Below are 14,310 nucleotides of genomic sequence, written 5' to 3' on the forward strand. Positions count from 1 at the left end.
TAATGAAACTTATCCAGATGTATATTTTAACAACAACAGACCATTTTGAACTGAGAAAGAAAAATGAGTTCTGCGTAACAGGACTGACCAAATCATAAACATCTGAACCTAAAAACATATATTCTGCATTAATGTCTCCACTAAATGATTTCAAATTAGTCACGTAAAACTCTGTTGCCATGAAGGGTCCAGAAGGGAATTAAATTTACTGCTGACCATCGGCTTCAAAGAGGTATCTGCAGCCAGCAAGAGCCAATGACCATAAAATGGTCACACGGTAACAGCCTGACCCCAATTTTAGCTGTAAAAAGACTAAATTGCAGAGAGGGCTTAGAGGGTTTTAATTGGTCTATTACATGAGCAGAGGAATAGTGCAAGATAATGAACAGAGCTGCTGCACTTTCAAACCTTTTCATAACAGTGAAAAATGAGGCTGTGGATTATTATATTCAGGGAAGGCAATACAATTTTAAAACTCAGGCCTCACTTGATAAAAAGTTTTTCTGTAGTGCATCCTAAAAAATACTGAAGCACTGAAACCCAAAGTGAAACAAACAAACGGTCATCCAGTTTCACTCCCCTAAGGACGGCCTTGCAAACAAACAAACAATAAAAGCCTCAGACCCCAGATGCCCATGATGGACCATCCAGAGTCCGATCACTGACCGTTGGATGCATATTGAACACAAAATTAGCAAAAACTGAAGTACACTTTCCCATAGGCTACTTATTACATTAAAAATTATTTAAGTGCAAACTGAAATTAAAATTCATTATAGTTAAATTAATATAGGCTAGTTAGTTATAACCATAAGTGTAGGATACAACACGGCATGGCAAAACGATATTTTAAATGTATCAAAGATTTTTTTTTCATAGACATTATATTATCTGCAAGAGATATGAAGTACACCACAAGAACACATTCAATACATATAAAGATTTTAGTTTTTTGACTGACGGCGCAACTTCCTGTGTGTCGATCCCTTTGTCAGTCCATCGCAAATGGAAATAAACACTGGATTTGCCAAGTTTCCCGGGTTAGTGGTTTCTTTAAATATCTTTAAAAGAGATTAGTTGGAGAAAACTATTGGTGGGATATTTGTTATCAACCTTATTTCTCAACACGGAAATATTCTGCTTGTGAACATGCGAGACGTACTTTTCATTAGTCGCTGTATAGGGAAGTACGAGACGAATATAAATTGTGCAGAAATCGGTAAAACTGTATACGTTACAAACCAGTGTGTATATGCAGTAAAATGGTAAATGCTAAAAATAACAGTTTGTAGTTTCAAGCAGCATAACGAGTAGTTTTGCACAGCTAAAATAACTGGAATGACACATTACATTTTCACCTTATTAAAAATAAGGTGGATACAGCATTATGATAAACAAGAAGGTAATATTGAGTAACTTTCAGGGACAATATTGTCAGGTAATTTCCAGTTTTTGCTCAGTGCCATCAAAAATAGTTCCAACAAGCTACACCAATATAGAAAAAGGTGATTGTTTTGTTCCTGAATGAATAAGATCTTAATGAATTGTTTGGGGGAATGATTCATTAGCTATGTTTTCATCACCCAGTTTTTTAGGCACGTTTTGAAGTACAGTATGCACTGTCAAAACGGTTATGTTCAAAACCGCAGCTTTTTGCTGTTTGGCCGTTCGTCCAAAAGCAAACGCAGCACCAGGGCTCTCATTTCATCCTAAAAGTGTATGTAGGCACAAAAGCTAGATTTTGCATATGCACAAAAGTTTTACAATTTATAAAACCATACATACGCAGGGCCGGCTCTAGTTTTTTTGGTGCTCAAGGCAACCGCCTGTGTCATATGGCAGAACCTGCACAAAAATCTCTTTATAAATTCCAGTCTGGGAAAGATTGTGCCTATGTCGAGTGGCAACCTCCCGCTGTCTCTCGTGAAGCCAACAAGGAATTGACTAAAACTGTAATTCATCGACTGGCCGCTTGAGGCTGACTGAAAAAGAGAGTCAGTCCCAAAGACTCCCCATGTTAAAATGGCCATCTTTACAGCAGAGAAAAACATGTTTACAGCCTGGTTTATAAAATGATTTTGATCTATATAGCTAATTTTGCCCATGTTCGACTATCCGGGAGAGCCGTGCGGTGACACACTGACAAGATGGCTACACAGTGCCGGATCTAGAGATTTTTTCCTGTGGTTGTAAAGGGGTGGAATGAGGTTTCAGTAGGGGGGCCATGGACATTTTTCATAATATTTTTTTTTTGTTCTCTACACTACATTACATGGAGTGGGAGTCAAATATGTAGTCAAATATGTAAAAAAAAAATAATAATAGATGAGACAACAAAGTATTGTGGATGTAAATAAGGTAACAGTGTGGTTGTTGCAGGGTTAACTGTCTGCTAATGGACTTTTTCGAGTTGGTGTCAAACCTACCGCTAAACTCACTGCTAACTGCTTATTAACCTCTCTTCTCCGAGACATAATGGGGTGGCAACAGAGGTGGGGCCCGTAGATCCGCCTCTGTGGCCACTCCCCGCTCTGCACACCTTAAACTTCAAAAACGCTCTTTAGGAGTCTACAGGTGACGTCACGGAAACTTCGTCCATGTTTTTATACAGTCTATGGCGTATGTGCATCTCCCCATCAACTCCTCCCCGAAATCACCATATATGGAGCTTACAACATCTAGTTTTACCATGCATAATCTCATCTGTACATAATTTCCATGCAAATCCTCATGCATGTGACACCTTGTTAAACACCGACACATTAAGGAAATATGAGATACGGATTATAATGCCATTTGTGCCAGTATCCTTATGTTTTATAATAAATATTTGAAAATATCCATAAAAACTAAATAGTTTAAATTAGTTCTTAGATATGTTTTAGTTGATGTCATTCTTTTGCATTGGCCAAATAGTATTTCTATTTTTATGAACAATTCAAAACAAATTACATTTATGCGGTTTTGCTGATAAGATGAACATCTATTTTTAATTTTTTTTTTGTGAACACAGATATAGGCTCATACTTATTGCAATGTATTGTCTGAATCAGCACGTCACTGGCAAAGTATTTTAAAAAAGGAAACATGTCAATCTTATCGTTTCCTACTAGTCATATCCGTCAAATATTGTGGTATTTTTCATAATGTTGTCGAGATGACTTCACACAACATTAACACCTCCATACAGCTGTGGTTTTACAGTAAGTTATTATCATTGCTCATATTCAAACCAGACAATGGAGCGTTCAACCACCGAATCCAGCAGTGTCTGCCATAATATCGCAGTAAGTGTGCATCATCAATCATTGTTCCCGATAAAATATTGCTCATATAACGTGATCTGTAGTTTAGATCAAAGATTAATTATTGTGCACCTATAGCACTCCTCACTGTCATTAAAACATAACATGTCACAGGAAAATTATGTTTATTGTTAATGAAATTATGTAATTATGTTCTTTGTAAAGTTATGGAATATCCGTCTTTATCTTGTTTTAAAGCAAGTGGATTGTTTAATGTAAATGTGTATCATGAACTTTTCTCACTCCATGAAAAATAGATTTTTGTGCATACGCAACATTCACAACTGAAAACCCCTGCCAGGGTGAAGATTTTCTGGCTTGTGATGTTGGAGCATGAACTGTTATAAACGCTTATTGGAAACTTTTTCAGGCTTCTGATTGGCCAACATGGCTTTATGGTTGAGATTATATCACCACCTGTTGGTTTGGCATGCTCTTGACAGTGCTTTATAGCACGCATTTGCGTTTTCATGCGTACAGATATTTTTTTTTTAAACTGAAGAAGGAAAAACTCAGTTTACGTGGGCATGTGGACATGGCCAAAAACGGGTAATGGAAATGCACAATTTAGAAAATACATTTCTTAATTCGCAAAAAAAGTTTTTAGGTTCACTTGAGGTACTTTTTGACCTGGTTAAAAAGGGTTAATGCTAATAATGGGAAATGGAAACACATTTTGTGAATAAATCCCACCATCTGCATCCCAAAAACTTGCAACTTTAGATGGAAACCTGGCTAGTGACGCAGACAGTAATTTGCTGCCACCTACGGGGTTGTTTATTGAAATCAAAGCCATTTCAAGTCATGTTGAGGAAATTACTTCTGTTGTGCAGTCAAATGTGCATATGGCATGACACCATTGAAGAAAAAAAGGAAAATATATATTTAAAAAAAAAAAAACTGATCAGAAGCTAACACAGATGTGGTGAATTACTTGTAAATCCACCTTGAATCTTGAAATTCAAATCGCATAATTTCTTTTGTCTCTGTGAACCTTCAGCATGTTCACATGGTTGTTCATGTTATAAGTCCCCTGGGTGTTATTTCTCGACTTGCTTGCTTGCCTGATCTTGGTCTTTTGAGAGGGCGGGGTTTTAAATAAGGTGTCGAGGTTGTTTTCCCAGACTGCAAATGTCATAGGAAAATGGAAAAGACAGATCTGCTCTTGGCTCAAGGGCTTAAGCTGCGGCTGTCAGATGAGACTGACTGCTCTCTGATTCATTGGTTAATGTTGTTTTATTTATGTCCAGCCAAGAAGCATGAATCATGAACATGGCCCATAATGCTTGAAAGCAGTGACTTGATTTGGTATTCTGTATTAACATTGTGTTACTTGATGAAGCGTGGCTTCCTGAAAACGAGTTATTAACCTGTCTGAACATCATTCATCCTGTGACAATCCCCAAACAACATGCGCTACATTGATCCAGACCTTTAATGGCTCAGAACTCATAACATTACTTTGATGAATGAAGACATTGGTTTCGGGGAACAAACAATGGCAAGGTGCCTGTGCATCCTCAACCCTGAAGACACAGAAACAAACAAAACTGCTTGGGTCTGTAAGAAGAAGAAGAGAGAGAGAAAAAAAATTGAATGTGCCTTTTACAATTAGAGTTTGAATTTACAAATGCTCATAATTTTCACACAAGGTATAGTGATCATTCTTAGTATTGTCGGTACGCCTCATATACTGTATTCCAGCTACCCTATTAAAGCTTTAAGTGACAAACTCATAGCTGTCAACATTGAACATTGAAAATAAGGGACATTTCCCGGAATCCATCCCCAAAATAAGGGATTTTTTTTTTACACGATTCTTATCCACAAACTTAAAAAAAAGCACTAATCATTAACAGTCTAAAGAGTTTATAACTACACAATATATATTAAAGAATGACAGACCAATTGATATGTTAAAAGTGATTTATTTATGAACAAGGTAATATTAATAATAATTTAATATTAATAATAATTTCGTGCTGAGAAACGTCGTTTTTCCCGACAACGACAAATTTTGCAGTAGGCATAATTTGGACCTACATGGCTGCTTGTCAGGTAGTGGAAGGTGGACTCCCATTTACTCAAATATCGACATAATTTTGGTTGGCGATTAATTCAGTGATTTTGGCATTCGGTGTCCTAATCCATCATCGCACATCACACTCATCTACTCTCTCGAAGTTCACTTCCCGCTACTTTTCCCCTCTTCCTCCCGCCCGCTGGCGCCGCTGTAACTGTCTTCTTCTTCGATGGTGGCCTAAGCTACTGCCACCTGCTGTACTGGAGGTCAAGCAACCCAAGTGCAAGCCACTTCACAGACACAGATAGATGCGTGTTCTGAGTTAACCCATAGTGTAAAATTACGGGATATTTTACGGGAAAATACTAAAACGGGAAGACAGCGGGAAAAGACCTTAAATACGTGAGAAACCCGGAAAAAACGGGAGGGTTGACAGCTATGGACAAACTGAATAGTTTCTACAAAATATCTTGACCTTTCAGATTCGGTGTGGGGGTGTGGGGGGCGGAGGTGGCCTTATTTCCCAATACATGATAGCTTCTATAAAAAAGTTCTAAAAGCTAGTTGTCTGTGTGCTGGTTTAGGAAACAGGCTTTACTTTAAAACTATTGTGACGAGTGTTAATTGCAATGTTATTGGAAATCCATTTGGAAAAGCTTCTATTGGTAGATGTTACTAGGAGAAAAGTTCTCTCCATGAGTGTAGATTGCTGCATTGAACTGTTTTTATTTCCACTGCCCAGAGAGGTGTAGAAGCTCATCAATGTATTGCCGCAATCCTTAATGAGTGAAGTACCAGACGCCCAACTGCATATGCCTCTGTGCCCAACAGACTGTGGTTGCATGGAAAGAGGCTTTTCATTCCAATTGATTTCCCCCTTTTCTTCTGATTTAATTAAATAAGATCCCAGTCTGGGAGATTCTCTGTCTCTTTCTCTCATTTTCTTTCCCTGGTGCTTTGAAGTGCAAATCACATTTTAGTGATGTATAATGGAATCTCTCAGATCAGGCTTAGGAGACCTTTAAAGCACAAAGGGCACTCACGAGGTTTGAAAAGTCTGAAGGACTAATATAAGCCAAGAGGAAATTGACAGTACAGTAGATACTTTGACATGTTTTAGATATGTAAAATAATGTTGTTGTTTTTTTTTGTTGTTGTTTTTTTTTTTTTTTTTGAGTGTATTAATACCCACCAAGGCTGCGTTGATCAACAGTAAAACAGTAATGTTGTGAAATATTAAAATTTAAAATATTTTTTTTCTATTTTAATATAATTTAAAATGAACTTTATTTCTGTGATGTAAAGCTGAATTTTCATTATTATTAAATAGTCTTCAGTGTCACATGATTCTTCAGAAATCAGTCTAATTTGATGAATTGGTGCTCGTTGTTTAATTAATAGTAATATTTTTCATTACTATCAGTGTTGAAAACTTTTAACTGCTTGTTTTTTCTTGCTTTATAATATATATAGAGAGATTTTATTTTGGTGGAAATTATTATTATTATTTTTTTTTCGGGATTCTTTGAGGAATAGAAAGTTGTAAAGAACATAATTTTTTTAGAAACAGAAATCTTGTAGAGATTGTATATAATGTAGACATTATAAATGTCTTTACTTCCAACTTTGATCAATTTAATGCATTCTTGATTAATAAAAGTATGCTTAAGATTTTTAAATTGTACCCAAAATGTGATTTATATATATATATATATATATATATATATATATATATACCTTTTCTAAAGATATGCACTCATGCTTTCACTGGTAGATCACACATTTTGATTGACAACAGAAACATGAAGTTGTCATTGTCACAAATCAGTCGCACACTAAGCAGGCAAACTTATTTTATTCACTTTTTTTTAGGATGACATGTCAGTACTCTTAAAATGTCATACCGTAACAATTTCCAATAAAACACACACCTGCTGCTTTCCATCACTCACTGATTTGTTCTAGGTACAAATTAGCTAGCTTGTCCATTCTAGCCACAGCAGGGGATTTACAGACCCCCTAAGAACAAAAATATATATTTTTAGCTTCACTTTTGTTAATTAAGCCTTTTCTGTCTGAGTATTGTGTTAATTTATGATCATTTTTATACTTAAATTACTATAATTATCTTAGAGTTAACCTTTGTGCTAAACAGTCACATTTACACCATAGCAGCAGGTATTTAGGTACATTAACAGTACTAAGTGCATAATTAGGTACAAGTGAAAAGTCACAGAAAATAACAAGTCAATCGTTGCTTTGAGTTCAAGTTCATCCAGTCAGAGAAATCACTATGAAAAACTAGATTAAATTCCTGTAAAAAGACCTACAACCCAATGACATAAGGTTGCATTTTGTGCACCACTGAAAAAAAAAAAAAAATCAATATAACAACAGATAATGTCCTGCTAGAAAATTACCAGCATGTTTACAGACATTTACAAATTAAACATAACACAATGCAATGTAATTTATAATGTAAACTATCTGTGGAAAACAATACAGAAAATGCCTTTATAGGAACATGGTACGTTGGGCAGTATTTTTACAGATTTTCTTAACGGTGGTTCTCATCTGGTTTTGCTAAGACCCAGAAGTGGCTGACTACAACACAATAACACAATTATTCATTGTGAAAATCTCTAGAAAATCAATTCAAATCAATTCTGAATTAGTGTGTTAGAGTGGCCCTGTTCACCCGTCTCATATTAACTGCCTCTTTGACATCACTTCGTGACACCATAAGTGCCATAAAGAAGTCTTCTCCATTTAGGACTCAATTTCCTCTCCCCCAGGAGGATCATGACTTTCTTCTGAGCTATATTATTTGGTGACCTCAGTTTTCACTGCTAATGTCAGATGTGCTCTCATCCTTTCATCACTGCTGCAGGTTTGGTCTTGGATACCAAATTAAACTGAACATTGTACGGCAATAGGTTTGCTTGTACATCTATGAAACAATGATTTCTGTTTGTAGCATTTAGTAATGAGAAAAAAAAATCCTTTGTATTTCAGTTACATATTCAGCACATAATTTTGAGATCTTTTGTCTTTTCATATTACATTTAAAATGTAAAGGAGTCATATGATGCGATTTCAAGTTTTCATTTCTCTTTGGAGTGTTATAAGCTCTTGGCGTATAAAGAAGATCTGTAAAGTTGCAAAGACTAAAGTCTCAAATCCAAAGAGATATTCTTTATAAAAGTTAAGACTTGTCCACGCCCTCCTAAAACTCCGAATTCAAACACGTCCCCACATGCCTACGTCACGATGTGGGAAGATTTCCATAACAAATGCCCAAATGTTCATGCAATGAAAGAAGACCTATTATAACCTTTTATAATCACTGTTGTCACGACCGCTGCCACCGTTTCATGTGAAAGTAAAAATACTTGGCCTTCCAAAGGAGGACGCAACTAGGAATCAGTGGTTAAGTTTTTAAGTTCAGTGTATTTACAACACTGTTCCAGTAAAATTCAACCCAAATATTTGAGTTTGTGCAGCACATTTTATGGAGGACTGTTTCCTGATCCTGGGAGAGAAGACTACAATGCTGGCTGTTCTGACTCACAGTCTATAAATGTTTGGAAGTGAAGTACAGATTTCAACAGATTTCCTCTGCTCAGGGAGTAGGGACCATTCATGCATGGAGCTCACTTCTAATGAGCTGATTATCTGAATTTAGTGTATTAACAAAAAGAGACATGCAAAATGTGCAGAGCTGGGGGTGCAAGAGTTACATGGTTTATGTGGAACAATGCAACACAACCTGTAAAAACACAGAATAAGTCATTGAAATCCATAATTAGGTTCCCACTGGATGCAACAAATGCCCCGTTTGTAAAGGGTTTAATTGTTATTGCCTTATCTTAACTTATTGTTATTCTTATCACGCCGGTGTTCTGACCGGGACACACATCACAGTATGGCAAGGGGCGTAACATTTCCGTCACACGTTTGAAGCATTCAGCCAATCACAATGCACTGGATAGCTGGCCAATCAGAGCACACCTCGCTTTTCAGACCGATGAGCTTTGTACAGTACAATGTACAGTATGTGGAAAATAATGTGTTTTTTTTTTAACCTTAAATGCCATAAACACATTTCATTGCACCAAATACATAGAATAATGTTCTTTTTAGCAACATCATATGATTCCTATAAAGTGGTCCTAATATACCATTTTTAATTTTCCTAATATTGTGTTGGGAGTCTCCTACAATAGGTTTACATGCATGCAAGTAAAAAAAAAAAAAAACAAAAAAACGCTTTTGTTCTCTCAAAAAAAAAAAAAAAAAAATATCAAATGATTTGTTCAAAACATTTCTAAGATTCAGTCTCTATAAACCCATCCATTCTGTGAGCCTACTGTGCTCTGATTGGTCAGATGGCCCAGTTTGTTGTGATTGGTCTACCGTGTCCATCACGTGTCAGAAACAATTCGCCCATTACCATAGTTCTGTGACGTGTAGCTGTCATTGGGATTCAAATTACTGACAACTCATTTGGGATGTTCAAAGTCGATTCTTTCATTTGGGAGACAGTAACTTTATTTATTGTGTACTTTAGACTTTAAAACTTTGCAGATCGTTTACGTACACATACAGCTACATTAGACACTGCAATAATCCAAATGGCATAATTTGGGCACTTTAAACTACACAGTTTGACTTGTGGATGATAAAATCCCCCAGACTAATGTTGTAGGAATGCCAAAGCCTTATCTTAGAAACCAGATATTCAAGATGAGTTGGGCCAGTAAGCAACCCAGAAATCATCTACTGTTGTGCTAATACCAATCAGAAACCTTATCAACCCCATAACAGTGTCCTAGCAGCCACCCACAACACACTTGCATGTGCACACACATCACTTTGTATCTTCAAATAATGTAAAAATGTAGTACCCAGAAATATTCCTGTTGCAAAAGGGAACATTATATTATTTAGCTAGTGATGGAAACACTCTGGGTCAAAGTAAAAACAATATTCAAGCCTTTGGAAGGTCATTCTTCAGATGTTAATAATTCAGGGTGTCGCAGGAGTAGCAGGACTGCATTATTAAAGTATAGAGAGTCAGAACTGTAGTACCTGCCACCTAATTTCTTTTTGTAACCTACAACTGCTACTCCTGGGCTTTGCTGCTCAGATCCTATTAAATAATCTTAGAGCAACACGGTGTACTGTTCCATCCCACGACTTAAGGAAGTCATCATTAAGTCATTAAGTCATTATTTGATAGCCTTTGCCTTTAATTTGATTCACTTTAGCCTGCTTAAGCTAAAAAGAGATGTTTGTCGAGGGATCAGGGTTCTATCGCTCTGTGTTGTCTCTTTATTGGGTCAGGGAAGAATCCGGTTACCAAGACACATTAGTCAGCATGAAGAAGGATCATTTACAGGTCAAACTATACAGCATGAGGTACAGTATCTGGACACTCTGGACTTGTCAACAAATTCTACAATTCATGACACAGATGTTCTGCCATTATTTACTCACCCCCTAATGATGTATGAGTTTCTCTATGTCAGCTGGTGCTAACATTGCTTTCATTATATGGAATACAACTGTGCAAACATTCTTAAAATGGCTCCTTTTGTGGCCATAGAGTGCAGCAGCTGAGTTCCCAAACGTAAAAAACCCATTCATTTTCTACATAGGAAAACTGGTTTGTAACGAGATAACTTAAAAACCTGTTACAAGGTTGTTAGTAAATGGTATGTACTTTAGTCAAAGCCACCAGCCTGCATTATTTTAACTTACTTTTTAATTAATCATGTTCAACAGAATCCCTGATGAGAAAGGTTTTATTTTTCTATCTTGTTTTTAATTTGATGGTCATTTGCAATGATTCATTGGACTGTTGTTCTTTCCCTCATTGTAGCCATTGTCTTTTTGTCAGAAAAAAAAAAAAAAAAAAAACTTTGTGCTTCAAATCAAAATGTTTTGTCTTGTGATTTATCTCATAGCTGGTAGGTTTGGTTCATGGCTTATAAAGGCCCACTCACACCAATAAGGATATTTATAGTGACAACAATGAATATAAAAGTTTTAATAACTGTTTTAATTCCATGTGAATGGGAAAGTTCACATCACAGCTATACTGATAATCTCATAGAGGAATGATATCACTGGAGTCATGTTCAAAGCAAATTTTCCCCAGATTATGAATGGTAAAAACATTGATGGTCGATCAGAATCCACCTGACTTGCATTTAAACGTTTAAAATTGCAGATGACATCTATATGGCAAAAACTGCAATCACATTTATAATAAACAGATTGTTATTGTGCATTGGTGTGCACACTAATATATCATTACAGCTATTGTTCTTGGTGAGATTGGCCCTAAATTGTTTAATTAAGACTTTTAAAAAATCCCTATGAATGGGAAAAATGCTTTTGGAAAAAGTGAACAAATACTAATGAGCTCCAATAACATTGTACGTGCAATGAAGTCATGCTCAATGCAATGCAATGCAAAAAAAGAAGAAGATTTGTTTGTTTAAAATCTCTGTATTTTTGCCACACTGTGTCATGTGCGAGATGCTGAAAATGATATGAGATGCAAGCACAAGTCAACACTTGAACACATCGCCTAGCGCATGTTTACACAGTAATTTTCACACATTTTGGACTCTACCTGATTTTTTTTGATGAACAGCTTACCTATCCCTTTAAATGTGTCCCATATTCGATATCTGCATTTACATACACTTGGCATAAAAATCCAAGGCAGATGTACTGACCCAGGAATGCTTAAGCCAAAAAGTACGTGAAAATGGCATGATAACGCTTGCCTCACCTGAAGATTTATGGACACTTGAACACAACATTTACTCTGGACTGTTTACATCTGTGAGTATCAAAACACATTCAGAACTTGCCATCAGAGAGAAAGCCTTAAGTCTTCACCCAAGCAGTATATAGATTTAGGTTGTGTTCTCTCATAAAATATTTGATTCTTATAAAGCGAACTGAGCACAAACCCTCAGTGATATCTCATATCTTGAGGTTCATGGTGGCGTTTCTGATCTCAAAGGAATTTAACTGGGCTACACTAGTCACCTCTCTTTGACTTCAGCTTCCTCTTTCAAGCAGTCTTAAGGCTGATATGCATTAATGTAACTATTCTTTGAAAAACTGTTTCTGTTACAAATGCAAATGCCATTCATTTTCATCCCAGTAAGTATTCATAATTTTCACTTTATATCATGAATGTAATCCACAGCCTTTTCACATCCTCGTCTTCATATGGGAAATTATGGAGAAATATATCTCTCATAAAGCAGCACTGAATGAGCTATGCGCTCTCATAAATTAATAAAAGATATATAGCATTTTACAATGATGATATATGGACATTTCAATACACCTTTTCAAACTGAAATATGTTGTTCCATTTCTGTTTTCCCACATGATGTTTCTATTAACTCTGCCACTATTTTGCAACTTGATATTTACATTATCCATGGAAAGTGTGGAAAGAAAGCTACATTTTGCTGCCAAAGTCCTATGTTTGACTCTTTTTTCCCCCCATGGCAACTCATCATTGTTCGGGGGCAGCATTTGTAAACTGAAATATAATCTAGTAATCAGTCACAGTTGCTTTTAGTCTCATGAATAAGTAGCAACATTTGATGAGTACCTGAAAAGAAACCAGAATAAATAATCCGTTCTGTTCTCCCTTGAGCCTCCAGACAACGCCCCTGCTTCAAACAACCTCCAGAATCTCATTAATCCTGTTACATACCAAATTTCCTCTGACATCACAGATCATTCTGCTTAAATATTCATGTCGAGACATCAAAACCGTGAAGTTATTTCGTACGGATCTGCCTTTCAGAATAATTTATTGTAAATCCTTGCAATCACCACATCTGTTTGTTTGTGATCTCCCAAGAATTGTAACAAGAGGATGCTAATGTACGACTCACTGATTTTCTCCTAAGATCATTTCAGGGTTTCCACAGAAACAGAGGTTACAGAGCAGGATGACAGGTGCGCTGATTATTAAAGTGGCTCACAAATCCTCCTTAACCATCAAAATATGTAAATGCCAGTACGTTTTTAGACTCGGGGCATTTAATATGCATCACTCTACTGTAAGTATAGCCCATTTTTAACTGTATACATTTTTTATGGTTATACATGTAAAAATCATTTGATTATAAATGCATAAATATTTGTTATTGTTATAATTGTAGGTTTATCTATGTGATAGTATAGTTATGTTTAATATTATGTTTTATTGTGCACTTGCAGAGTTCATATATTTGTATAATCCCTCAGTGAGATGAAGGTAAATAAATGTGGGTCATTCTCCATGGTGAAGCACTTCAGCATGTGCTTTTGCTCAAGCTTTAAATTCCCCCCAGACTGCTTAATTAATAAAGTTATTAATATTATATATAATAGGATGCCAGAGGAAAAGGATGTCATAGAAATGGAGATCAGTGGTCTTTATAGTTTCCTGAATTGTAATACAATTAGAAGAACATGTTACCTATTCCCAAACATTTATCTTTAACACTCCTTATTACACGTTTAATAACATAATAACAATAATAAAAAATAAATATATACATACTACATATATTTAAGATATATTCAATGAAGAAGGAAGCTTTTGGCAGCCAGACCATGTACACTATTAAAAAGAAATGTTCCAAATGTATTCTAATGCATCAATTTTAATAATCTATGGTTCTTCATGGAACCATATCTGCCAATAAAGAACATTTATTTTTAAGAGTGTGGTTACAACATCTACCATCATGGGCTAACAGGGCCATGCTAAACAGCCAACTACTAGTTAAATCCTGATCCTACGAGCAAAACCAGCTGAACAAAATATTTATATTTATATGGAGTCAAGGTTTTCATGGTCAGGACAGGAAGAAACAGCCCCAACTGTTTCAGCTTTTTCCATTGTATCTGTGTGTCCTCCAAAGACCAACAGGAAATATGCATGGAGCTTCT

Source organism: Carassius gibelio, chromosome A7 (genome assembly GCF_023724105.1).
Source record: "Carassius gibelio isolate Cgi1373 ecotype wild population from Czech Republic chromosome A7, carGib1.2-hapl.c, whole genome shotgun sequence".
Lineage (NCBI taxonomy): Eukaryota > Metazoa > Chordata > Actinopteri > Cypriniformes > Cyprinidae > Carassius > Carassius gibelio.